Source organism: Trichechus manatus, unplaced genomic scaffold, assembly GCF_000243295.1.
Source record: "Trichechus manatus latirostris isolate Lorelei unplaced genomic scaffold, TriManLat1.0 scaffold00033, whole genome shotgun sequence".
Taxonomy (NCBI): domain Eukaryota; kingdom Metazoa; phylum Chordata; class Mammalia; order Sirenia; family Trichechidae; genus Trichechus; species Trichechus manatus.
Genome location: NW_004443969.1, coordinates 18,491,958 through 18,517,016, shown reverse-complemented (window position 1 = coordinate 18,517,016; position 25,059 = coordinate 18,491,958). Strand labels below are relative to the sequence as shown.

The window sequence follows — 25,059 nt, the reverse complement described above, 5'->3', positions numbered from 1 at the left end:
TGTGGATGAGCGGGTAGGTGGTGGTGGAAAACGTAGACTAAACTAACACAAGATTGTAAATCATGAATCAGACTTCTCCCTAATTCTCAGAGAAGTATTTATTTGAATATCAAATTGGAAATGCTTCTGGATATGTGGGAGAAAAATTTGGGGGAAGAGCTTTGATCAGTATACTCCGTATATTCCCTTAATTCAGGGGGAGGTAGCATTTTTGACTAGGGATATTAGCATTGCATTGTAGTAAATGGTGCCCCTTGTAATTGTAATTGTGCAAGATGAATGCCCTACCATGGTGGTCTTATTTTTGAGTCTTTATGAAAGAAAGTTCTAGGGGAACAAATCCCATTGCAAAGCCAGCCCAACCTCGAGGCAAAAGAATCCCTCATACCCTAGTGTCTGTCATGACTTGGCTGCCAGCGTCTCTAGTGGCTAAGCTTCCAGGAAAATATTCATTAATTTCAGGGAATTTATTTCAGTAAAGGGATGAAGAGCTCCAATTTTATGAATTTTTCTGTATTATTATTATTCCAGGAATATTCACAGGGATAGTAAATCATATTCTGTTGTTCTACCCATGATTTCATTCCTCATTGACCCTCAATATTCTAGATTGGGTAGAACAGAATATAAAATCAATATTTGTTTATGCTTATTTCTATATAACTTGGTGACGTCAAACATTTTATTCACTACAAGTCAATTTAACTTTACGTTTTATTTGATCTTAGCACTACATGCCTAGTCAGTATTATGCTTGTTCTTCCTCTGTCATTCACTCTTTATTATTATTAATTTTATTAGAGAAAACATTGATGCCTCATGCATTTATGTGTTTACAGGAAGCAAACAGATCCTTGGTGAATGACTAATGAAAATATTGAAGACATTGGTTCATTTCATATGTGTCTAAAATATCTATTGATTTTATAAAACTCACCCAAATAAATATCCCTGAGTTAGAAATTGAAATGTAAATCACTTAAAATTGGTTTCTCAATTTCTCTAGACTTCCTGATTTTATGCGTACCAAGAGAAGAGCAAGAATAGCTTGTGATATTGCAGTAGTTCCAGTTTCAATACTATTTTAAAAACAGGAAGTTGTGATGAGAACTCCCTTCGTAAGAGCCACACACACTTTGGCTCTGCTCAGGAGGCTTGATTCAGTAGTATCCTCGGCCCAGTTTGCCAACTCACATTGTAAATACTCAAATAGGACTGAATGCAATGTTTCATCTAATCGCAAATTCCATAGCTGCTCCACCAATTATTTGTTGCACTCTCTTAATTATACTGAGGCTCTGCAGCTTGCCCTTTTGAGACAGAAAGTGTACTTTTGACACCTATTTCTTGTCAACAGTGTGAAAAGTAAAAGCATATTTTTTTTTCAAGGTAGGTAAAACTGAATAGATACCATGATATAATATCCCTGTTACAGAAAGAGAAAATTGAGGCCCAGGGAGACCAAGTGTCTTCCCCAAGGTGCCACAGACTGTGTAAGGTCATCCCAGCAGAGAACCCAGGGCCTGTATCCACAAATCATTGGTTTTTACATTGGACCAAAGTCAAGTGGAAACTGTGGATGGAAAAATAAGGTAACGAAGATTCTGAAGGGTATCTGACAGAGATCAGGGACACAAAATGTTAATAAATAAATAAAATAATCAGTTGCCAACTCATGGTGACCCCATGTGTGTCAGAATAGAATTGTGCTCCATAGAGTTTTCAATGGCTGACTTTTCAAAGTAGATTGCCAGGTCTTTCTTCTGAGGCACCTCTGGATGTATTCAAAACCTCCAACCTTTCAGTGAGCAGCCGATAATGCAGCTATATTAGGTACGTATCCTGTGGATCTTCCTGTTTAAATGTTATAAATGTTCCTGTGCTTCCTGACAGAACAATAGAAGCAAAGTAAAGTTTTGTTAGATAAATAAATGGAAAACAGACATAAATCTGGTTAATGCCAGTGTATGTAGCCCAGCAAAGCATTGCCAATAGGAAAATGTTTTTGACCAATTTTATTTTGTATTTTTAAAAATATGTATAACCCATTCTGACTATGGTTTCTAAGGGCCAATAAACTATGGATATTTCATGATATTTTAGAGACATAAGAAATGCTTTTGATACCTCCTGAGGCCAACACTAAAGTATAATTGGAGATCCATAGCTATATATGAATTTTCAAAAATCTGAATACCATAGTTCCCTTCCAGAATAAAAAAAAAATCATATTTATCTTTGTCTTAGAATTTAACAGGGTTATTTGTTTGAAGAATAGAGAAAAATCTCCTCTGAGTTTTAATTTTCTTTACGTCTGTGATGTTCTTTATAAAAATGGAAGGACTGTCTTGCCTGACAAGGGTTACTACTGAGGCTTTTGTGAGGAAAATCATCTCAGAGGCAAGCACTGAGTGTATCCCAATCAGTTCTCATTCTGTGGGTGTTAGCTTGGGTTTTCACTGTGTGACAAATGGACTATATGGTTACCCAACCACCAAGGGCCACAGTCCCTCCACCTAAAGGTAACTTCAGCGACACTATGACCCCTTCCTTTCTCAGCATATGTAGGAAGAGCTGTTTCTCCAGGTCCACTAAGAGCACATGGCAACTCAGACAAATATTGTTTCTCTGAGAAACCCATTTCTATCCCCTGGAAAGACCTTATGTTGATCTGTGGTAGAACAAGGTCTGTTTGCTCCCCTGTGGAAATGACTTGGGGCCACGGTGGCTCCAGTAATGTGTGGCACAACCTTTGCGTTACACTTTCCTGACAGGTCAGTAATTAACTTGCTTTGCAATTGTTTGTCCTCTCCACCACAGCAGCCATTTACCAAAATAACATTTTAATTTCAATTTCCTTCCAGTTCACTTTGCTTTGCTTTTCTCCCTGTGGCTTCTACATTTCTATTAAGTCTAATTTCCCCAGACCGCTTCCATAAGCTGAAAAAGTACAATAAAACTCAGTTTCAAAAATGTCAAATACAATGAAAAAAGAAGATCACAGTAAAGAAATTTGACCACAGCCACCCCATTGGGTACCATTGTCTCGGACTGGGCAGGTGTAATATGCAAGAATTGTGATAATAAGGCTTTGCATTTATTTAAATTTATAACAGGGAATCTTGGGGGTATGCTGCATTTACTTACAGTCTGGCAAGTCAGCTACACAGACACATTGTAATATAATTACGGCCATTGCATGTGGACATCCGAAATGGGGAAAAAAAGAAGTAATACGTAATTTGTAAGCAGAATAGTTCCCATCTAAAATTATGTGGAAAGTGACTTTTATCATTTTAGCTCTGGATGTTCCCTCACCATCTCATCCCCTGGGTGCCTTAGCCTCCTAGACTCCCTCCTATTGAGCACAAAGCAAGTTGTTTTACATTTCAAATATGTGTTGAGCATCTATTCTGAGAAATAGACTTACTAGGTCCCACAGGTCCTACAAAAAATATTAAGACCTCTGGTATCACCACACTCCAGTGGCCGTGTCAGACACAAGCATGCTTGCCTCAGATGGATGCATGAAGTCTGATAAGGTACAATGAAGGACAATTTCAAGGTAGTGGTGACATTTGGCCTAGATGTTGTATGAGAAGTAAGACCCCAAAAGGCAGAGAAGGGATCTCAAGAGGAGTACGGCTAAGAGCATGAGATTTAAGGAAAAGAAGAGTAAAAATCCACAGCAAATGGAAGAATGTGAGTAGCTAGGTGGGAAAGCTAGAGAGATGTTAGTTAGTTAGGGATGGATTAGGAGAACCTCATAGTTCCTGTTAAAGAATTTGGGATTTGTCTTGTAGGTCCTGGGGAGACTTCCTTGATGCCTTTGTTGAAGGCATTATCCCCACCCATAAGACTTGGTGAAAGAGGCCCACAAGAATGAATTCCCAGCCACTAAGGCTGCAAAACAAATTCTCATGCATCCATATGAGATGCTTCTCAATCTGTTGCCACAGAGATGATTCCAACTCATAGCGACCCTATAGGACAGAGTAGAGCTGCCCCACGGGGTTTCCAAGGAGCTGCTGGTGGATTCGAAATGCCAGCCTTTTGGTTAGTAGCCGAACACTTAACCACTGTGCCACCAGGGCTCTTAATTACCTTTCAATCAGAATAAATATAGCCACATCTATTTTAAAAAAGCTAATATGACAAGAGCATCTAGTCATCTAACAAGAACTTAGCCCAGAATTTTAGGAACTTCACCTCTAACATCCAGGTGCGTGTTTAATACTTCTTGTCATCAATCACGTGACTAAAAAGGCAAAAAACCTCATAGGAGCATAAAATAAAATATTCAAGGAAAAGAGTAACAAGGGTATGATTACATCTAATTAAGGATATAGAAGAAATACGAATTTAAGATTAGTTAAACTGCTTCTGAGTTTTCCTTGGTGATCAGGTAGATACTAAAAAATTCCAAAAGCAAATAGAAACAAAATGCCTGTGCCATTGTAATTAAGTTTAGGAAGCATATGAAATTTTATGACATGGCGATCTCCTTAGATACAGAGGAGAACAATAAGGAGCATAAACAATGCAATCTTTTCTCTGTTTCCTGTGTCAGTTTTGACCTAATCAAGCAAGAAATGCTGAGCCATTTTCCGCCTCTCGCATACAAGTATCAGTTAAGGGAAAACAGGGTGACTATCCTTGGGCACTGATGATGAAATGTCATTAAGGGGACAACATCAGCTGTAGAGCAAGTTGCTCAGCAGCCACCTATTAGCAAACACTGGCAAAACAAGTAGGGTCTCAGACACTCTCTGGGACCGGACTCATTCTCTTATCTTTGTTGGAAGAGTACCAGATGCAAAAAGCACATTTCAACCTGCAACTGTTTCAGTGTCCTGGGGTTTCTTGTTATATAGTGTTTTTTTCTAAAGGGTGTCACTCAGTCACAGAGCCCTTTTATCAAGCAGAACTAATCACTCATTGGCTGCAGTACACCAGCCTCCCTCTAGCTCTATCTTGGGTTAAAATATGGGGAAGACATACATTGCAAAATTAGTGCTTGATAATTATTAACAGAAATCAGTAATTGACAGTAGTCAAATATGGCTGACATTTGTTTTATTTAGCAAATCTGTTACTATATCAGATTAGTCTTTTTGTAATGTACATGTCTGGACACTCTGAATTGATTGGATTGGATTTCAATGTCAAAAGTGTTTTGACATCTGAGGACAGGACAATAATTTTGTAGTCCGTTGTTGTGAAGGACAATGAGTACACTGTTAGAATGAAATATTTTAGAATATCCGTTTTCCTCCTTGAGGTGAAGCCTCAACTATTTATGACTGAAATACATTTTAGACAACCCATGTACGTGTGTATATGTATGAGTGTATCTGTGTATAAAGTTCAATGAACCATAAAAACTGAACATGTAGGGGTAACCACACCCAGACAGGAAACACAACACTATCAGCACTCCAGAAGCCCCTATCACTACCCACCCCAAACCCCACCAAGGGTAACCATGATTGTCTTCTTAGTTTTGACTATTTTTATGACTTTATATAAATGGAAATCTATAGTAAGTACTTTTTTTATGGAGGGGAGACAGGCTTATTTCACTCAAACTTTTGTTTGTGTAATTGTAGGATCCTTCATTCTCATTGCTGTGTAAAATTCTTTTTATGGTATGCCTGTTCAAGACTTTTGCTCATATTTCAGTTAGGTGGTCTATCTTTTCCTTATTGATTTGTAGGAGTTGTTTATATATTCTGGATACAAGTTTTTTTTTAAATATATGTTCCAATAATTATCTTTTCCCTCGTATGGGTTGCTTTTTTACAGTCTCAATTATATCTTTTCATTATTAGAAGTACTTAGTATTAATATTGTCCTATTTATAATTCATTTTATTTTACAATTAGTGCCTTTTTTGTCCTTTTACAAAATCTTGCCTACTCTAGGACACAAAGCTACTCTTACGTTTTTCTCTAAAAGAGTCATTTTGTTGTTGTTTGGTTTTATTTTATTTTTTTAGAACTATGATTCATGTGGAAATAGTTTTTGTATTTGGTATGATGTAGGGATAACTTTATGCGTAATTTATATTTGTTTTAATTGGAAGGTCCCATCATCTCCCATCATTTATCCAGGTGTCTATATGAAGTGAACAGATGCTGGAGAACTCTCCCAGCCACAAGAGTTGAGAAGAACTACAGTCTGAAAGGTAATAGTAGTGTACAGTAATTAGATAGATCTCCGGTCACCACTGTGTAAAGAATGACAGAAGGGGACCCAAGATGAAGTAGGAAGATTTATCCAACAGGTGGGCAGAAAACAACAGGTCATATGACTTATGTTGAAAGTTTTTGACTGAGATTTTTAAGCCTTGTCTTTGAAGATCCTTCAATATATTACATTCACTTTATATTCTAAAATAGATCATTTTCTTTCTAGAGTAAATATAACTGAAGGCTCTTTTGAAGGTTTAGACTCCTGAAGAGCTTCAGCTGCATCAATAGGAACCTCAGTTCAAGAGTTTTTTGGGGCTTGTTGTTGTTATTAGGTGCCATCAAGCAGGCTCCAACTCATAGCGACATTATGTTTAACAGAATGAAACGTTGCCCTGTCCTGCACCATCCTCACAATCATGGCTGTGCTTGAGCCTATTGTCCCAGCCACTGTGTCAATCCATTCTGGGGGATAGATCTCCCATTTAAACAATTTTTTTTCGGCTTCTCTTTCCTCAAAGTAGAATTCCAAGAGCTTTTTTTCCAGGAAGTGGTGGGTAGAGGAGGAGATAGATGAGATATCTGCCTAACTAGGTTCCAGTTAACTGAATGCTTATATAATTTGAATTAGTTATGTAGCCAAATTACTATTTTAATTTAGGCTCCTCACAATAAGCAAAATATACGATTCAAGCTTGAGCAAATTAAAGTCAAAAGAGAATGAATAAATATTTAGAGCCTTAATATGGTTGTAAGGTTTATCTGTTTAATTAAAAAAATATTAAACATTTTTGTTCTTTCTATCTTGTCTTTAAAGAGCCCTGGTGGCACAATGGTTCAGTGCTCTGTTAGGCTGTGTCATGGATTGAATTATGTCCCCCCAAAAATGTGTGTATCCATTTGGCTGAGTCATGATTCCCAGTATTATATAATTGTGTACCATTTTGTAATCTGACGTGATTTCCTTATGTGTTGTAAATTCAATCACTATGATCTAATAAGATGGATTAGTGGCAGTTATACTGATGTGGTATACAAGATTGGATACTGTCTTAATCCAATCTCTTTTGAGATATAAAAGAGAGAAGTGAGCAGAGACACATGGGAACCTCATACCTCCAAGAAGACAGTGCTGGGAGCAGAGTGCGTCCTTTGGACCTGAGTTTCCTGGTAGAGAAGCTCCCAGACCAAGGGAAGATTGATGACACAGACCTTCCTCTAGAGCCAACAGAGAAAGCATTCCCTTGGAACTGATGCCCTGAATTTGGACTTGTAGCCTACTGGACTGTGAGAGAATTAACTTCTTATTGTTAAAGCTACCCACTTGTGGTATTTCTGTTACAGTGGCACTAGATGACTAAGACAGGCTGCCAACTGGAAAGTCTTGAGGTTTGAACCAACCACCTGGTCGGGGGTTGGGGGGGACCTGGTGATCTGCTGCTGTAAAGATTATAGCTTAGGAAATCTTATGGGGCGGTTCTACTCAGTTATACAAAGTAGTTACGAGTCAAAAGTGACTCAATGGCACAAAATAACAACAAAAAACTCTTATCTTTATTCACTTATATTCTTTGTCAGTGACTACTTCTGAGGCTATAATAGATAATAACATGTGTGATGAAATAGGTTATACAACCACACCCGAGCTGCATTTCCCCTTCTTGTATACTGGTAGAATTAGTGTGTGTGTGTGTTTAAATCTTAGTCACTACTATTACCACTACGTCAGGTATAAAATACTTTGTTTTCTTTTATTTTTCCCACAACATTACATCCACACAAGTGTGGAGATTCTGGTGCATAACCTAAATCATGTGACTTCCAAAATAACAGGTAAAGCAAGGATACTATAGTCATCGTTACTTACAAGAGTTAAACTTTTGGAGACATCTTTCAATAGGTAAAAAAGATACTATGGGGAGAGTGTTCAGCAGGAGAAAGCTTGTTCTTTCAAGTTAGGAAAATGAACCCAGTCACAAAAGCTTGACAAACTAAACAAGGAGCTAAATGAAAAAGCTATACATAAATGGATTTTTTTCATAGAATAATCTAACGTTCTAGTCAGTTTTTAAACATTTATTAGAGTTTGTTATGTATACAGGAGCCCTGGTGGTGCAGTGGTTAAGAGCTATGGCTGCTAACCAAACAGGTCAGCAGTTCGAATCCATCAGCTGCTCCTTGGAAACCCTATGAGGCAATTCTACTCTTTCCTATAGGGTTTCTGTGTGTCAGAATCCACTTGACGGCAACAGGTTTGATTTGTATTATGTACATGGCAGTAATTTGGAGGACTCCAGTTCTGTCTAGTTATTAGGATTTCCTCCTGCTTTCTTAGGAGCAGCTATAATTTCAAGAATAGGTGGAAAACCCATAGACAGCCCACCCAATTCACCCACAGACATATGTTGTTGGGCTTGAATAATGTTTTGGAACGTTCTGAATCAGTTCCTAATTGAAGAATAAGGGTTTTTACTTTAGAAGAAGGTGTATATCTGTGCGAGTTCTCTTGAAAAATCCTAAAACGTGGAAAACTACGCCAAAGCTTGCATGGTAGCAGTCAGCTAGAGATGGGCAGTTTCTACATCCTTCAGGTGGGCAAGTTCTTGCTGGCCCATGGTCCCTTCCTGACTATGTCACTCACATAGATGCCTTGACTGGTCTGGAGACATTTGTGACTATGAGTCCTGGCATCAGGTCACCTCTATGACAATTGCTCCTCTGATGTATGGGTTGATCAAAATTTCTACTGCATACTAAATCAATAGCATTTTCAGCTTCTTATTATTTTTAAATCCAAGCTAGTAGAATTAGAAATGGAAAGCAGAACAAAGAGACTGATTTAGAAAGAGTTTCATCACACGTTAACATGGTTTTATTTTTGCCTGCAATTTTTTCAACATGATGTCAAATTACAAAGAGTAGGATACTGTGCTGTGCTCTTTGCTTATTGCTAAGTAAGTTCCTCTTCCCAACCCCCATCTCTGCTGTGACCTCCTAAGCTCTTCCTATTACATTTTGGCAGATAATCATACTCTGACTTGTATTGTTCTCTGTTCTTGATTTGAGTTGTCTCTTCTACCTAAATTAACTGTGGGCTCCTTAAAGTCAGACACTATATTTGCCAGTGTTGCTCTGTTCAGTACCTAGAACATTGCAGGCTCTTGGTGTCTGTTTGCAATCCCCTGCCTCTAATTCCCTCAGCACCAGCAAAACAAACAAACAGACAAACCCATAAGCATTTTCAACAAGTTCAGGTGTGTCACCATACTTAGAATGCCTGTAATTACCAGTCCCAAGTGTTGTTGGATGCTGGTGTTTCCTCTCCACCTCTCCACATCTAGTGCTACCAAATGTTCCTGAGATACAATGCATTATGGTCAAAGGAAATCAGACCAGCCACTATTGTCTTCTTCCTCCCACCTCTGCCCCAAGTGATATTGCCTCCCGCTTCCACGCTGTCTAGTCTCCAATTTTCCTTTCAGTCTGGTTTCCCAGGCTGAACCTTCGGCTCACTTTCTTGAAGCCACACTTTTAGGTGGCCTGTAGGATAAACCTAGCTCTCCAAAGGCAGCACTGCATTTACTGATCTCCCTAGCATTTTGTCAGTCACTTGGATTCCCCACTACCTCATCTTGCTCTCTTTAATTGAAGGCCCTAATACCGACTTCTTTCAGAGTTAGAACTGAGAGTGGTGCATTCATACAACCTTCGTGTGTGGAATACTGAGTTGATTTCCCTAGGGGAAATTTTTTAAAAAACAAAACAATAATTCTTCAATTAGGTCAGCATCCTAGACCCAGGACCTCCCAATTTCATTTCCTCTTTGCCCTCCCTAGACCCATTTTGATTGACCCCGCCATATCTACATCATGGCCCAGCCATGTTACCACCTTACAACCCTCAGCACAGATTAGGTATAAAATAAAAGTGGATGAAAAGAATTCTACTTTTTTCCTCTCTTCTTGTCTCTATAGTTTCTTTTCATTTTTTTTTTTTTAATCTCAGGTCCAAGAGTCAATGGCTGCCTACCAGTTTTTGAATTGCAAGGTATGCTAAATATTAATTCTTCAAAATTAAAGGTTATTTTTGCTGAGAACACATCTTGAGCTCCTTGGAGGAAAGTTTCCATAACAACCCAAACTAGATAAACAAAGAAGAAGACAGTTTGCTCTGCTTCCCTCTCCCACACTTGGCTTTAATGTAAGGCTGTATGTAGGAAATGAAACTAACAGCAATAAATTGTTTCTGACAAGTGTCATAAACGTATCTTAATACTCAGAATTGAATTAAATCAAAATTATCCTGGAAGTATTTAATATCCTACTGAAGGAAAAAGAATGGTCATCTTTTGATTCAAGACAACCTGATGTAACAGTTACTACTACTACTACTACCCCTAGTAGTACTATACTTAACTTTTTAAAATCCATTATTACGTTCCAGGCACCAGGAAAAGTATATATATTTTTATGAGAAAACTCCACATTTTACAGATGAGGAAATTCAGGCTCAGATCGATTAAGTAGTTTTCCCAATAATGTATCTAATACCCAGCAAGTGGTGGAGTCCAGTTTTGAATTTTGGTTTTTCTGACTACCAAGACTGTGTTCTTAATATCTTTACTATCTCTATGTGGGAGAAAAAATTTCTAGACAAGAACTTGGGAGAAATTGCATCAGATATATGTTTAATCCCTGTATGTCCTCAAACAATTCCATAGTCCCATGTTTCATTGTCATCTTCTATTAAATCCATTAAAAATCTTGCTTTTCTCACTGGCTTGCTGGAATGATCAAGCAAAATATCATATGCAAAATTACTTTGAAAACTCTAAATAGACTATAAATAGATGATAGATAGTCCTATGTGTACTAATTAACTTGAACCCAACCAACACCCTGAAGACATGGAATAGGAAAAATAAAAGGGCTAAGAGAAATAGTAGGCACAGAAACAAATAAGACTCCTTTGCCATAGTTTGCCCCTGAGTGGGGCAAAAGTGAACACACTTGTCTGTTAACCAAAAGATTGGCAGTTCTCGTCCACCCAGAGGCATCTAGAAAGAAAGCCCTGGTGATCTACTTCCAAAAAAAAAAAAAAAGCCATTGAAAACCCTACAGAGGACAGCTCTACTCGTACACGTGGAGATCGACCCAATAGCAACTGGTTAAGTGGCGGTGCCATAGCTTAGACAAGACTTAATGGGTGACCAGATTAGTTACTATTACAACAAGTGAAACTGGAAAGAAGAGAATGAATGCCATTAAAACGTAGCAATTGATTGGCTGTACGGAATAAGTGATATGAAGGAGTCTAAGAAGATTCCAAGATCACTTGTTTAGATGATTTAAGGAATAGAGGTGTCATAACAGAAATTAAAAGGAGGAAGAGAAGGATTCTTCGGAGAGGTTATGAGTTTCCATATTCATTCAGTTTGAACTGCTGATGAGAAATCATGGAAGAGGTGACAATCACAAATGAAGAACAATTTTGGAAAAGAGTCTGAGGCTGAAGAAGGAAATTTAAGGACCATATCTGAGGAATTAACTGTAAACCATAATAATGAATAAGAATGTAAAGGAGTCTTTTGAGAAGAGAAGATGGTCTAGAGCTGTGCCATCCAATATAAATATAACGTGAGCCACATAAGTAATTTATAATTTCTTGTAGCCACATTAGAGGAGTATAATGAAATAGATGAAATTGATTTCAAAAATACATCTTATTTAACCCAATATATCACAATTTATTATTTCAGCATGTAATCAATGTAAAAGATTTTAATGAGATATTTTACATTCTTTTTATTAGTACTAAGTCTTTGATATCTGGTGTTTATTTTACAATCCATTCAGACTAGCCACATTTCAAGTGCCCAGTAGCCAATTGTGACTAATGGCTACTATATTGGACAGCAAGGGTCTAAGAAGGAATCTTTGAGGATTTAGGGATTGAGGTGAGACGGAAGATCCAGAGGAGATATAAAGAGATTTAGAAGTGGAAAATTCACCTGCAGTATGACAGAAACCAATGCAAAAGTGTGATCTTCAGATGTTTTAACAATCTCTACATGAGGCAATATATGCAGAGAACAAGCAATCAGATTTCCACAGATGGCATTGTTTTAGGACATCAAAAAATGCAGGGTCCTTTTAGACCCTTTCAGACTCTAGGGCCTCAAGAATGGAATCCAGCATTGCTTAACTGCTGACACTAAACAGGCTTAGAAATTGTAGCATGGAATAGTCAACATAACATGGACTATTGTATTACCTAGATCTGCCAACAAATCATGATCCAGCCTATCTAATATCTCTGTAAATTTGGACATTTAACCTCTTAATATTAGCTTCCTTATCCTTAAATGGAAACATTAACTCTCTTACATGATTTTTATGGATACTTATGCTATTATGGAGCCCTGGTGGCACAGCGGTTAAGCGGTTGGCTGCTAACCAAAAGGTTGGCAGTTCAAATCCACCAACTGCCCCTTGGAAGCCCTGTGGGGCAGTTCTACTCTGTCCTATAGGGGCGCTATGAGTCAGAATCAACTCAATGGCAATGAGTTTGGTTTTTTTTTTTAATGCTATTATGTATGCAAAACACCTGGCACCTAATAAGCATTAAATAACATCATAGCTATGATTATGATTATTAACAACCCCATTCTAATAATTGATACTGATGAATATCCCATGCTCCTGTAAGCATCCTGAGAATAGGGGAATATTGTATATATTTGGTAACCCCATAGTGTCTACCACAGTGTTGAAGACAGCACTGAGGTAATCAACACTTATTTTTTCTTCCAACATTCCACTTCCTTTAGGAGAATTATCAGGTTATAAATAGGTGATGTTATCTTGAGGCCTCAGGTTACTTGATTTCCCCAGTACATTTAGCAGAAAGATGAATACCGGCTCCAATGCTCAGTTTCTGTTTCTGGCCTTAAAGTTATAATATGAAATAAAATAAAACAGATAAATTAACAGTAACAAAAGTTACCCTGGATTCAGCACCCAATTTCCTGAGCATTCTACCTTTCATCTTCTTTTAAAACAATATCCCGTTTTGACTATAAGCTTCGCATTACGTCAGTAGAGCCTAGAACAAAAAGTTCTCTAAGTTTTCAGAAAATTTATCTAGAGTAAAAATAAAATTATTCAATCTTTGTTGTAGTTGTGTGCCATTGAGTTGATTATGATTGACAGCAGCCCTATAGGACACAGTAGAACTGCCCATCAGGTTTCCTAGGCTGTAATCTTTACAGGAGCAGATCACCAGATTTTTTCTCTCATGGAGCAGCTGGTGGGTACAAACCACCAACTTTTGCCAAGGTTTTAGTAAAATAGCTTAAAATTTAAATACTTAGCAGTTGTTGAGGTTTTCCGTTAGTATGTTTTCAGGTGGCAGGTTATTTGTCCTGAGTTTTAGAATAAATATATACAAGTATATAATAAATCCAGAATTCTGACCCAGGTGTTATCATTGCCAGATTACTCCAAATGTACTCATGTAATATCATCTGTTTGAAATATGTTTATAGATTTTATACCTCTAAACGGATCATATTTTGTCGACCTTGGAGAAGTCACATATCTCTAGAAACCCTTCTCTGATCCTGCAAACTTCAGTAAATTTTATAGCATTTATTCTTTCATTAAACAAATATTTACTGTCTATTATATGCCGACCTTGTTCTATCATCTAGGTAGCAAAAACATAGACAAGGTCAGTATTCTCATGGACCATATATTCTAAGGCATAGACAGTCACTGAGCAAGTTAACAAATAAATAATTCGCCATATCAAAAATGCTAGGAAGGAAATAAAAAGCAGGATAATGAGGTAGAGAAGGCCTTGAAGATCATGAAAGGTGTTTGAACTTAATTTGAAGTATAATAGGAAATCATTTGGAATCTTTTAGTGGGAGAGTTGTTTGAATTTGAGGCTTTGGAAGATCATTCTGACTACTCCATTGAGAGTGACTATCGAGGGTAACATAGAACAGGGAGACCAGTCAGGAGAATTCTGTAGTAGTAGCAGTGGAGGTGGTGAGAAATGTATTTAATTCAGTATATGTTGATATACATCTACACATTTCTTAATGTCTAATTCATTCCTAGCATGTGAAAAGCTGTTAAATAAAATAATAATATTCTCATTTTAGAGAATGAAGAAAACCAAAGACACAAAGGAAAGATTAGTCCAAAGGACTAATGGACCACAGCTATCACTGCCTCCAGATAGAGTTGAGCACAACTAGATGGTGGCTGGCTACCATCACTGACTGCTCTGACAGGGATCGCAATAGACGGTCCCAGGCAGAGCTGGAGAAAAATGTAGAACAAAATTCTAACTCACAAAAAAAGACCAGATTTACTGGTCTGACAGAGACTGGAGAAACCCTGAAAGTATGGCTCCCAGACACCCTTATAGCTCTGTAATGAAGTCACTCCTGAGGTTCACTTTTTAGCCAAAGATTAGACAGGCCCCTAAAACAAAATGAGACTCAAGGGGCACACGAGCCCAGGAGCATGACTAGAAGGCAGGAGGGGACAGGAAAGCTGGTAATAGGGAACCCAGCATCGAGACGGGAGAATGTTAACATGTCATGGGGTCGGTAACCAATGTCACAAAACAATATGTGTACTAGTTGTTTACTGAGAAGCTAGTTTGTTCTGCAAACCTCCATCTAAAGTACAATAATTTTAAAAAAATTCCATTTTAATTTTAATGCAGAATTTATGATGCTTTCTATCCCAAGCCAAGATACTCAATCAACATTTACAAATATAAAAATACATCAATGGAACAATAAAAATGGATCCCTATAAATAATAGCAATAATTTGAAAGAATATGGTTTGTATATAAAATGTTAAAAAGATTATTTTATTTATTAATTTTACTTTTCATCTTTTTCTTCACTGGTATTTTTAGCCTTTGAGGGACTTATGGTTTTCTTGCACTCCAGTTGTATTTAATAATAAATAACAGCATAGAAAAATAGCCTTAGGACAAAAACATTTGACTGGAAGTTTGTAGAAGTTGCCACCTCCTCATCCTTCTTGAATTCATTCTAACATAGTGTGCAAATCAACTTTGTTCCATGTGATTTTTTCTAACTAGAAACTAAAACGTGAAATAGTAAGTATGGTCTGTCAAAAATTGTAATGTCATCAAAATATCACCTATTGTAGTACATTAGCAAGTTTTTGTATAGAAAGCCACTATATCAAAACAAACAAACAAATAAAAAATTAGAGCCGTTAGTCTGTAAACAGCATAATTTTTCAAAAGCATTTATTGAGAAAAATAAGTAAACAGTAGGGTGGGAAAACCAAAAAAACCAAACCCATTGCCGTTGAGTTGATTCCAACTCATAGTGACCCTACAATGGGAAGTAAATCTATATTTTGGAGGATTTACTTATTGCTGATAAATTGGATATGGTTTTGGGTGGAGGTAGGTGAGGGAAAAAATAATCGACTGTAATTCTTAGATTATGGCTCTGAACAGACAACTGAATGCTGGTGTCATTAACTGAGATGGACAAAAATAGGGGGAAGAAAAGGTTGGGTGGGGGCAGGTGGGGAGTAATTCAAAGGTTTGGTTTCAACATACTCATTTTGACATCTCTTGAGACGTGGAAGTAGAGATGACTGGTAGGTAGTTGCTGAGAAGACAGGTTGGTTCTTGGGACGTAATTGGAATATAGATACTGTTTAAAGTCATGGAACTAAATATGATCAACTGAGAACTGACTCTGAAGACAAGAGGTGAGACCAGAGGAGAAGAAATATGAAGATGAGATTAAAGGCACTTCAACATTTAGAGGGTTGAATGATGAGGAAAAATTCTCAAAGAAGACAGTGGAGCATCCAGTAAATTTGGAGGAAAACTAGGAGAATGAAATATTGTAGAAGTCAAGTGAAAAGAGAGTTTCAAGAGGGAAGAAGTGTTCAGTTGCATCAAATACAGCTCAGACAATATGAAGACAAATAAACAGTCATTTGACTTGGCAAAATGTAGACACTGGGGATTCTGACAGTAGCATGTTTTGCAATACTTACATGCAATTGGATTTATCCATATAGCTATATATTTAAATTTATGTTGCTATTAGGCACTTCATAGCTACCTAAAAAGTTTTCATTGGCTAGAGAGCATATTGAATTATTTCTGTCTCCAATAATTCCCAGCACAATACACCGTACCTAGCTGGAGCACAAAAGTATTTGTAGAATTGAAATGAATTGGGCTGATGCCCACCAAAGAGAAAAGATTATTTTTAAAATCAACAATTGTATTGTTTTATGGACAAGGCCAATTATTAAAATAAGATATTCTGCCTCATGTCTGGTATTTAGGAAATGCTGACTCCTATCACATGAGCTTCCCTACTATTTCAGAGAAGATAGACGCTCTGAAGCGTATAGTCCCTCAAGTTCCTCTCCTCACTTTATCTTATCTACATCTACACTCATTAATCTCCCTTCTGTTTAAGGTTAATTTTTTATATGCATATAATTTTATTTATTTTGTTTTTGTTGTTGAGACTATAAACGGCAAAACATACACTAGTTCAGCAGTTTCTACATGTACCATTTAGTGACATTGGTTACATCCGCCGAGTTGTAACCATTTTCACCCTACTTTTCTAAGTAGTTCCTCTCCCATTAACATAAATTCACTGCCCCCTCAGTTTCCTATCTAATCTTTCAAGTTGTCGTTTTCAATTGGATCCCATATAGATCTTTAAAAAGCATAATACTCAAGGCAGACATTTTTTACTAGTTAAGCTAAACTATTCTTTGGTTTTAAGAAGACTTCAGAGGATGTTTTTGGTTTAAGGTTAAAAGATTACCTTAGTATAAAGTTAATTAATCTACTTGAGCCTGTGATTACACCCATCTATATTAGTCTCCTCTGAGACCTTGTTGGGTTTCTGAATATATTTTTATATTTTCTCTCCTTTTTTCCGATCCTTTGTTGAACATACATATTTCATCACCTTTTTAGCTACTGGCTCTTTCAAGCTTTAGAAAAGGAGTATTCGACATACCTTGTCCTTAATTTCTTGCTTTCTTTGACATCTCAAGCCAAAACTTGAACTTCACTAATGCTTTTGGTCTTTAATTATACAGTTGCAGAAGAACACATTCTCTTTTTAGGAAGAAAAAACAGTGCTTTAATCTTTTAAAACATGCTCAATCTTACTCACAATAACAGAAATACAAAGTAAAACTATACTGTGATACAATTTTCTACAGATTGTCAAAGCCTGAAAAGTTTGGCAACATAATCTGTTGAAGAAGCTTTAGAGCTTCCACCAGCGTTCTCATTAAGCCCTGATGGAAGTTCAAAAAGTTAAACTAACACGAAGAGTAGTTTTGCAACATCTATAAAAAATATTTTATGCTTTGTCTCATAAATAGTATTTCTGGAAATTTATTCTATGATATATTTTCAAATGTACGTAATTACATTAAAACATTCGTTTGTATTAGCAAATTGAAAATAACCTTAAGTCTATCAATAGGAGACTGGTTAAATTAAGTATGATTTATCCATACAGTAGAATACTATACAGCTGTTCACAGCTTGCCCAAGGCAAGGTCATGGAAGCTCCATAGACACATCCAAACTTCCTGAGAGACCAAATTACTGGGCTGAGGGCTGTGGGGACCATGGTCTTGGGGAACATCTAGCTCAACTGACATAACATAGTTTTAAAGAAAAGTTCTACATTCCACTTTGGTGAGTAGCATCTAGGGTCTTAAAAGCTTGTGAGAGGCCATCTCAGATACTCCTCTGGTCTCACCCAGTCTAGAGCAAGGGAGAAGGAAGTAAAACAAAGATACAAGGGACAGATTAGTCCAAAGGACTAATAATGGACCACGACTACCACAGCCTCCACCAGACTGAGTCTAGCACAGCTAGATGCTACCCGGCTACCGCCACCAACTGCTCTGACAAAGATCACAATAGAGGGTCCCAGACAGGGTTGGAGAAAAATGTGTAACAAAATTCTAACAACAACAACAAAAGACCAGACTTACTGGCCTGACAGAGACTGGAGAAACCCCAAGAGTGTAGCCCCCCTTTAGCTCACTAATGAAATCACTCCTGAGGTTCACCCTTCAGCCAAAGATTAGACCAAAACCAAAAACCAAACCTGTTGCCGTCAAGTCGATTCCAACTCATAGTGACCTTATAGGACAGAGCAGAACTGCCCCAAAGGGTTTCCAAAGAGTGCATTGTGGATTCCAACTGCTGACCTTTTGGCTAGCAGCTAAACTCTTAACCACTGTGTCACCAGGGTTTCCAAAGATTAGATAGGCCCATAAAACAAAATGAGACTAAATGAACACACCAGCCCAGGGGCAAGGACGGGGACAGGAAGGCTGGTAATGAGGAACCGAAGGTCAAGAAGGGGAGAGTGTTGACATGTCATGGGGTTGGCAACCAATGTCACAAAACAATGTGAATATTAACTGCTTAATGAGAAGCCAGTTTGCTCTGTAAACTTTCATATAAAGTACAATTAAAAACAAAGTATTAGATCCTTATTTTTGTTATGGAAAGATCTCCAAGATATATTGTCAAAAGAAAAAAAAAAAAGCAGAATGCCGAGGTATGTGTAGTGTACGACTTTTAATAGAAGAAAAGAAGATATGTACACAAATGTACACACACATAAAGCAACTGTGAAGGATTAAAAAAAAGTAACGATTATAAAAGTGGTCACCTGCTGGTTAATGTGGAGGTAAATGATAGAAACAGGATTGTGAGCAATATTTTTTCTAAGTATTTTATATTTAGGTTTTATGTTTAGATATTTGAACCATATCCCACTGTTTTACTTATTCTCAAATTAAAAATAAAAAGACAAACATACAAAAATGACTTTTATAAGGTAAAAAAAAAGATCATCATAACCACAGCCTGTATAAAACCTCAAGGCACCTGACCAGGTAAGTTAGTGATTGTCCTTACAGAAAAACCTCCCTTCACTAATTGCAACTACTATTGCAAACTACCCTGAAGGACAGGTCACTTAACAGTGTGATAAATGGAAAAATTCGATAAATCTTAACGCTAGATAACCTCTCAAAAAGTTAAAGTTTGGACATCCAATTATGTATTTCTCATGTACAAAAACCCTATTTTTACTTAAAACCTTGAGCTATGTGTAATCTACCCAGAAGGTCATTTAAAATCCACAGTAATATAATTTCAAACTATCTTTCTGGACTTACCTCCCACTACTATACTTCCAGCTAACCAAGCTGGACAACTCACTCTTCCTTGGAATTTCTCTGACATTCCATATTTTTGTGCTTTGACGTGTTCCCTTCCTGTCCCTTGGAATGTTTCTTTCCCCAGTCCTAGGTTTCTCTGAAAATCACCACAAACATTTCCCCCTAAACTGTCCTGATTTCCGAGACAAATCATATACATATAATTTGATCATATATTATTTGATATGGTCAAATAATATAACACCTGCAAAAATCCTTAATTTATTGCCTGACACCCAAGAGAAACTTAAGAAATGTTACATGAATTTCTGAACCCCAGTAGAACATTCTTTGCATCCTCTCATGGTATTTGACAAATTCTATTTGTGTTATAATTACTAAAATTCTAGCCAGACTAAACTATAAGCTTTTCAATGACAAGTATTGTACTTTTTTTATCTTATTACACCTTGCAGAACCTCCAACATGGAGTAACTGTTGAAAAATATGTTTTAATTTCATCTAATCGAAACTCGTTTCATTCAAATCTAGCCTTAAACTGATACTGTATTTCTGCCTGATTGTAGCGTCTGAGGAAGTTGAGTAAGCAGTGCTTTAGATGTGATCATTTTGTGGCTCTGTAGTGGAGTTCTGTGGCTTTTGCCTATGAGAAACGCAACCACCTTCCTTCTGGGAAAGCATCTTTCTGAATGTCTATTTAAGGAGATCCCTCTCTTCAGCTAACAGTCCAAGTGGCCCAGATTTAGGTGATCTTCTCTTCAAGAGTGGGCCTGTGACTGAGGCCTCATCAGTCAGGGTATCTATCTGTCGTCAGATTCAATGATTAAGTCAGCTATAGTCATGTGACCCAATTCAACCCAATCAGATCTAAATTTGAGTACTTTGCTGTGGAGGCTGGGAAGGAGGCTTTTTTAAACTGTTACTGTTACAAAGTTTGCTGAAAGGAGAAGATATAGTCTTGAACTTTTTGTAAGCTCAGTGGAAGCTTCTGCTAGACATGACAGCACAGTAAAAAGAAGTGCTAAGAAATGGAAAAAATGAGCCCTAATCCTTATCATTCTGTATGAGCTGCTGGATCCACCATGCTTGACTTTCTACCCCCTGGACTTTTCAGTTATACAAATCAGAAATATCTGTATTGCCTAGGCTAGGTTTTTTTTTTTTTTTTTTTAATTTTAATACATTTTATTTTTTAGAGCAGCTTTAGGTTTACAAAAACACTGTGCAGGAAGTGTATACTCCTCCCCCCTCACAGAGTTTCTCCTGTTGTTAACATCTTGCACTGATGTGCTACATTTGTTGCAATGTAATGAATCAACAGTGATGCATTATTGCTAACTGAAGTCCATAGTTTACACTGGGTTTGTATTGTATAGTTCTATGGGTTTTCACAAATACTTAATGTCATGTATCCACCATTCCAGTATCATGCAGAATAGTTTCCCAGGCTAGGCTAATTTTAACACATTTTCTATCATTTGCAAAAAAAGAAATTTAACCTACTACAAACTGAAATTTAAAATACTTATAGATACATTTTAAAATCTAATTATATAGCATTCATTTTGAAATGTGAAAAATATGCTTCTGGTATCCAAAGAGCTAATTCATGATATTAAATTATTTTAAAAATACACGTAGATAGCAATGAATTATGTCAAATATTCTCTAAGTAGATGGGAATATCAAAATAGCCTGAAAACACAGAGCAATTAAGTTTTATATGCCACAGGAGGGGTGCAAATTTCTTCAAGAACATCTTAGAGAAACGGTCATATCTCTATAATGCACCTTTAACATGAGACGCTCTAAGAAGTGCTGTGTTTAAATACCACAGGTAGGACTAGGCTCATGACGGACATAGGCAAACACTAATGGTTAACAAAACACTCTTTCTGCACGAAAGTATTTCCCCAACTATTTGCTATGGTACCAGTCCCCTTTCTTCAACCTGAAGTCCTCAGTATTAAGCTAATCCTTTGGATCATGTCTGCAGAGACCCTGTAGAAATTCCACTGGGAGAAGGGAAGCCCTGGCTAATAAAGGTAGCGAAATGCTTTAGCTTCCTCCTATGAGTGTGGATTATTTTCATGAATTTCTGTAAGAGCTGAAAAATTGCATGGGTAGGTTTTAAGGGCTATGGTAGTGGGGTGGAAGGAGCATGGAGGTATCTGTTCTAGGTAATCAAGTCTGTAGGACCCTAGTTAGGGACAGAGTAGGCTGCTCCAAAACAGATTAAAAGGGATCAAGAGGAAGAAAACCAAGAAGAAAATTCTCCCTTCAGAATTTTGTTGAATGCTGGCCCCAAGTGGAAAAACATGATATTCTCTTAATAACTCAGTTCTGAAATGATTTTCCAAATAAGATCCTCTGCACTGTGTTTATTTCACCAAAATGTGTTTCTTAATTATCTACTTAAAAATTTATAAAGGGATAGTAACCTAAGAGTCTATTCACATTTTACTCATTTCTAATGGACTCTTCTAAGCTTTAGTCTGCGTGGTCAAGAGCTAATGCGTTACTTGTTTTTACAAACAGTTCTCAGTGTCTTATTTTACACATCTGTCTTCTCTACTTGTTGCTCTTTCTAAATTCATACTATGATGTTAAATAATTAAGAACGTACTTCATAAAACATTTGTTTTAATTTTGACAGTTTCTGCAAGAAACATTCTATTTCACAAAGAACTTAGCTTTCTAAGCTATTGAACGGTTAAAACAAACTTTAGTGGACTTTTCAATGTCAGATGCTTATCAGGATAGTTATTCTTGCTAAAGTGTAAGTACTACATATGTTTATTCATGTGATGTTCTTTTACAATAAGATGAAATAAAGCAATAACATATCAACCAAAATTATCTGAATTATACAGCTTCTATACATGCAGAGGCTCAGAACCACAATATTGAAGACAGATTTAAATAACACTTTCCATTGTGAGGAAACGTAACAAATTGAAAAGCTAATCAGAATATCAAAGCAAATACATATTACCAAGGTCTTCTTACACTCTAAGAATAAAAAAATGTATTGAACACGAAGTCCTAATCTCTATTTTTCTGTGATTATTGTAATAGTCAACAAGTAGCTAGCTTCGGTATTGACAATTGAAGAGGTCTTAAAATGGAGTGTGCTAGCGTGCCTAATAATTTCCTACTAAATTGACCATGTCAAAAAACATTTATATGTGTCGTTCAATAGAAGACAATAAAATAAGAGAAAACTGTTTCTACTTATCAACCTTGTAACCATTTTTTAATAACACACAAAAAAATAGGTGTTGTGGGGGCCGTCACTTCTCCCGTCAAAGAACACAATAAAAATAATATTAGGGAAGAGTGGAGGATATCATATCTTGGATTTTTATTAAAATTCTTTCAAAAAATCTACAATCAGATTTATTTTACGTATTTGTCTCTGAGATTAGCAATATTTTTATGTTTTCTGCACATATGTCACAGCATACAAAGACATTCCATAAAAGCATGAAGTCAATATAAAGATAAGTTCTTGTAAGTGCATGATTCCATCTCGTATCTAAGGTTTATTATTTTGGAAAAATCTCAAAAAAGACAAATTATATAACTACATAAATAACAAAAGTATGTCTCTAATTTACAATTTTTCCCAGAAGTAACTTTTCAGTGACATCCGCAGTCTTTAAACATAGTTTTGATTATGAAATAGAAACTTGCCTTCATTTTACCTTCTATAGTAATTAAAAATTAGGAAAAAATGTTCAAATGTTATGCTAGTGAGCAGTCTTTTACATTTTAAAACTTTCCTGCTTTTCAATGACTATTTAATAAGCTACATATTTGAGAACCTTTTTAATGGTTTCTAATCCTAACTTTAAGACAAGGCTTTAAAGTGGGTATCTTTCACACTGCAGTTCAGATGTTATTTCTTATTGGTAGAAAATGCCCTTTTCTCTATTATTATGTAGATTTCCAATAATGCATAGTCTTATAAAACAACCTGTTAAAGATACAAAGTCTCGTTTTTTCTCCAGTAGTTTTTTTTCTAAAGCACTTTAAAACTGAAACTATACTTTACTCTGTCTTTAATATTTTAGTAGAGAATGTTTATAAATGATCTCTGTATAACATCTCAGTAGAGGACTTCAGAATTTGACAGCTGTGAATAAGAAAATAATACTCTTTTTTTACACAAAGGAGGCAAGCTTATGTTCAATCACAGGTGAAGGCATCACATTTTATAGAAATGTTTATATGTTTACACCAAGACAGGATAATCTACCAAGCATTTTCAAGTTTAAGTTTCACAGACAAGATAAAGTTAAAACCTACTTACCTTTTCTCGGTGATGACTTGTTATTGAAACTGCCATCAACTTCTAACTGTTAATGACTCTTTCAACAAAAACGGAAAACAGTAAAGTCACATGTCGTAAGAGTAGGCCTATGTTGGATGCTGCTTAATTTCTGTACTGGAGGAAAGAAAAAGGTGGGGGGTTGGGGTGAGCACACAAACTTTTAAATAAACCACTTCCTGGGTAGATCCAGTTAACCACACACATCTCAACCACTTGATTTGAAGAAATTGCCTTGTATAGTTAACAATATCATTATTTTATAATGTGATTATTGATTTTTAAACACAATAAATTTACACAGGTTTCATCAATTCTGATTTAATAGGGAAAACGTGTGATTAGACAAGTAGCAGGGGGAGGAGCCAGCTGCTAAGCACTGAGGAAACTTCCCCTTTTTCTGCCTTCTAGCAAGGGCTTAAAAAGTAAGATTCTACTATCCTGGGTAAGCTTGAGTATGTCCACATGCTATTAGGAGGCTCTGTATACTGACATGGGAAGCCAAGAAGTCACCTATGACTCACACAGCTGGTACTTCTCCCTCACTCATGAGTGGACCCATGAGGAGCTGTTCCAGTTAACAAGTTAATGGCGTCTTGGGCAGGTTGCAATAGAACTTCAGAGAACGCTGACCACAGCCTTGATGTCATTTGAGCATCTTTGAGGGAACGTAAGTGACTTGTTTAGCACAGGCTGTGGCCTTCACTTTGGCTGTGACTCTGACACGGGTGTGCCTCTCACACTGGTGTGTTCTCTCTGCCAGTTTCCTAAGCAGTGCTGGAATCAGCTGAAGAGATTTTGCTCCAGCTGAACGATTCTTTGCCTGGCCTGAATTAAGGCGGAAAATAAAATAAACAAAGGGTGCCATTCTGGTATGCTGCTGTGTACTCCCCTGTGGAAAACTCCAACCAATCCAATATTTTGGAGGACTCAGCATTTAGGATGGGCATTTCTATTTTGCTTTGCTCTGTAGTACATAGGGTTGCTTTGAGTCAGAACCGACTTGACGTCACCTGACAACAGCCACAACAGAGTTCAAGGAATAAGCTTTTGGATTTCCAGGCTTGACTGGTTTTGTGAGATTTGCAGGATACTCACAAAAGGAAAGGCTTCCCTTACAAATAGATGAGAAAGCTGAATCACAATCTCTTGCATATAAACCAATTAGACTAGGAGTGTTTGTATTAGCTCTCAGTGATGTGCCATGTTTGGCACAAATAATGACAACCTTTAAAAATGTGTCTGGTGCATATGGCTTAAGTGAAGGA

The 25,059-nt window shown here is 36.8% G+C and overlaps 1 protein-coding gene across 1 annotated transcript in view; it reads right to left on the bottom strand.

Moving 5' to 3' along the window:
* Positions 1–23,949, bottom strand: part of ARHGAP15 (Rho GTPase activating protein 15) — a 713,811-nt gene extending 689,862 nt beyond the window's left edge. The window contains exons 1-2 of the mRNA XM_023730171.1: positions 23,774–23,949; positions 17,259–17,359 (exon numbers count right to left, since the gene is read on the bottom strand). The gene's annotated coding sequence lies outside the window, so the exon portion shown is untranslated. The remainder of the gene's footprint in view (positions 1–17,258; positions 17,360–23,773) is intronic.
* Between the last annotated feature and the right edge of the window lie 1,110 nt (positions 23,950–25,059).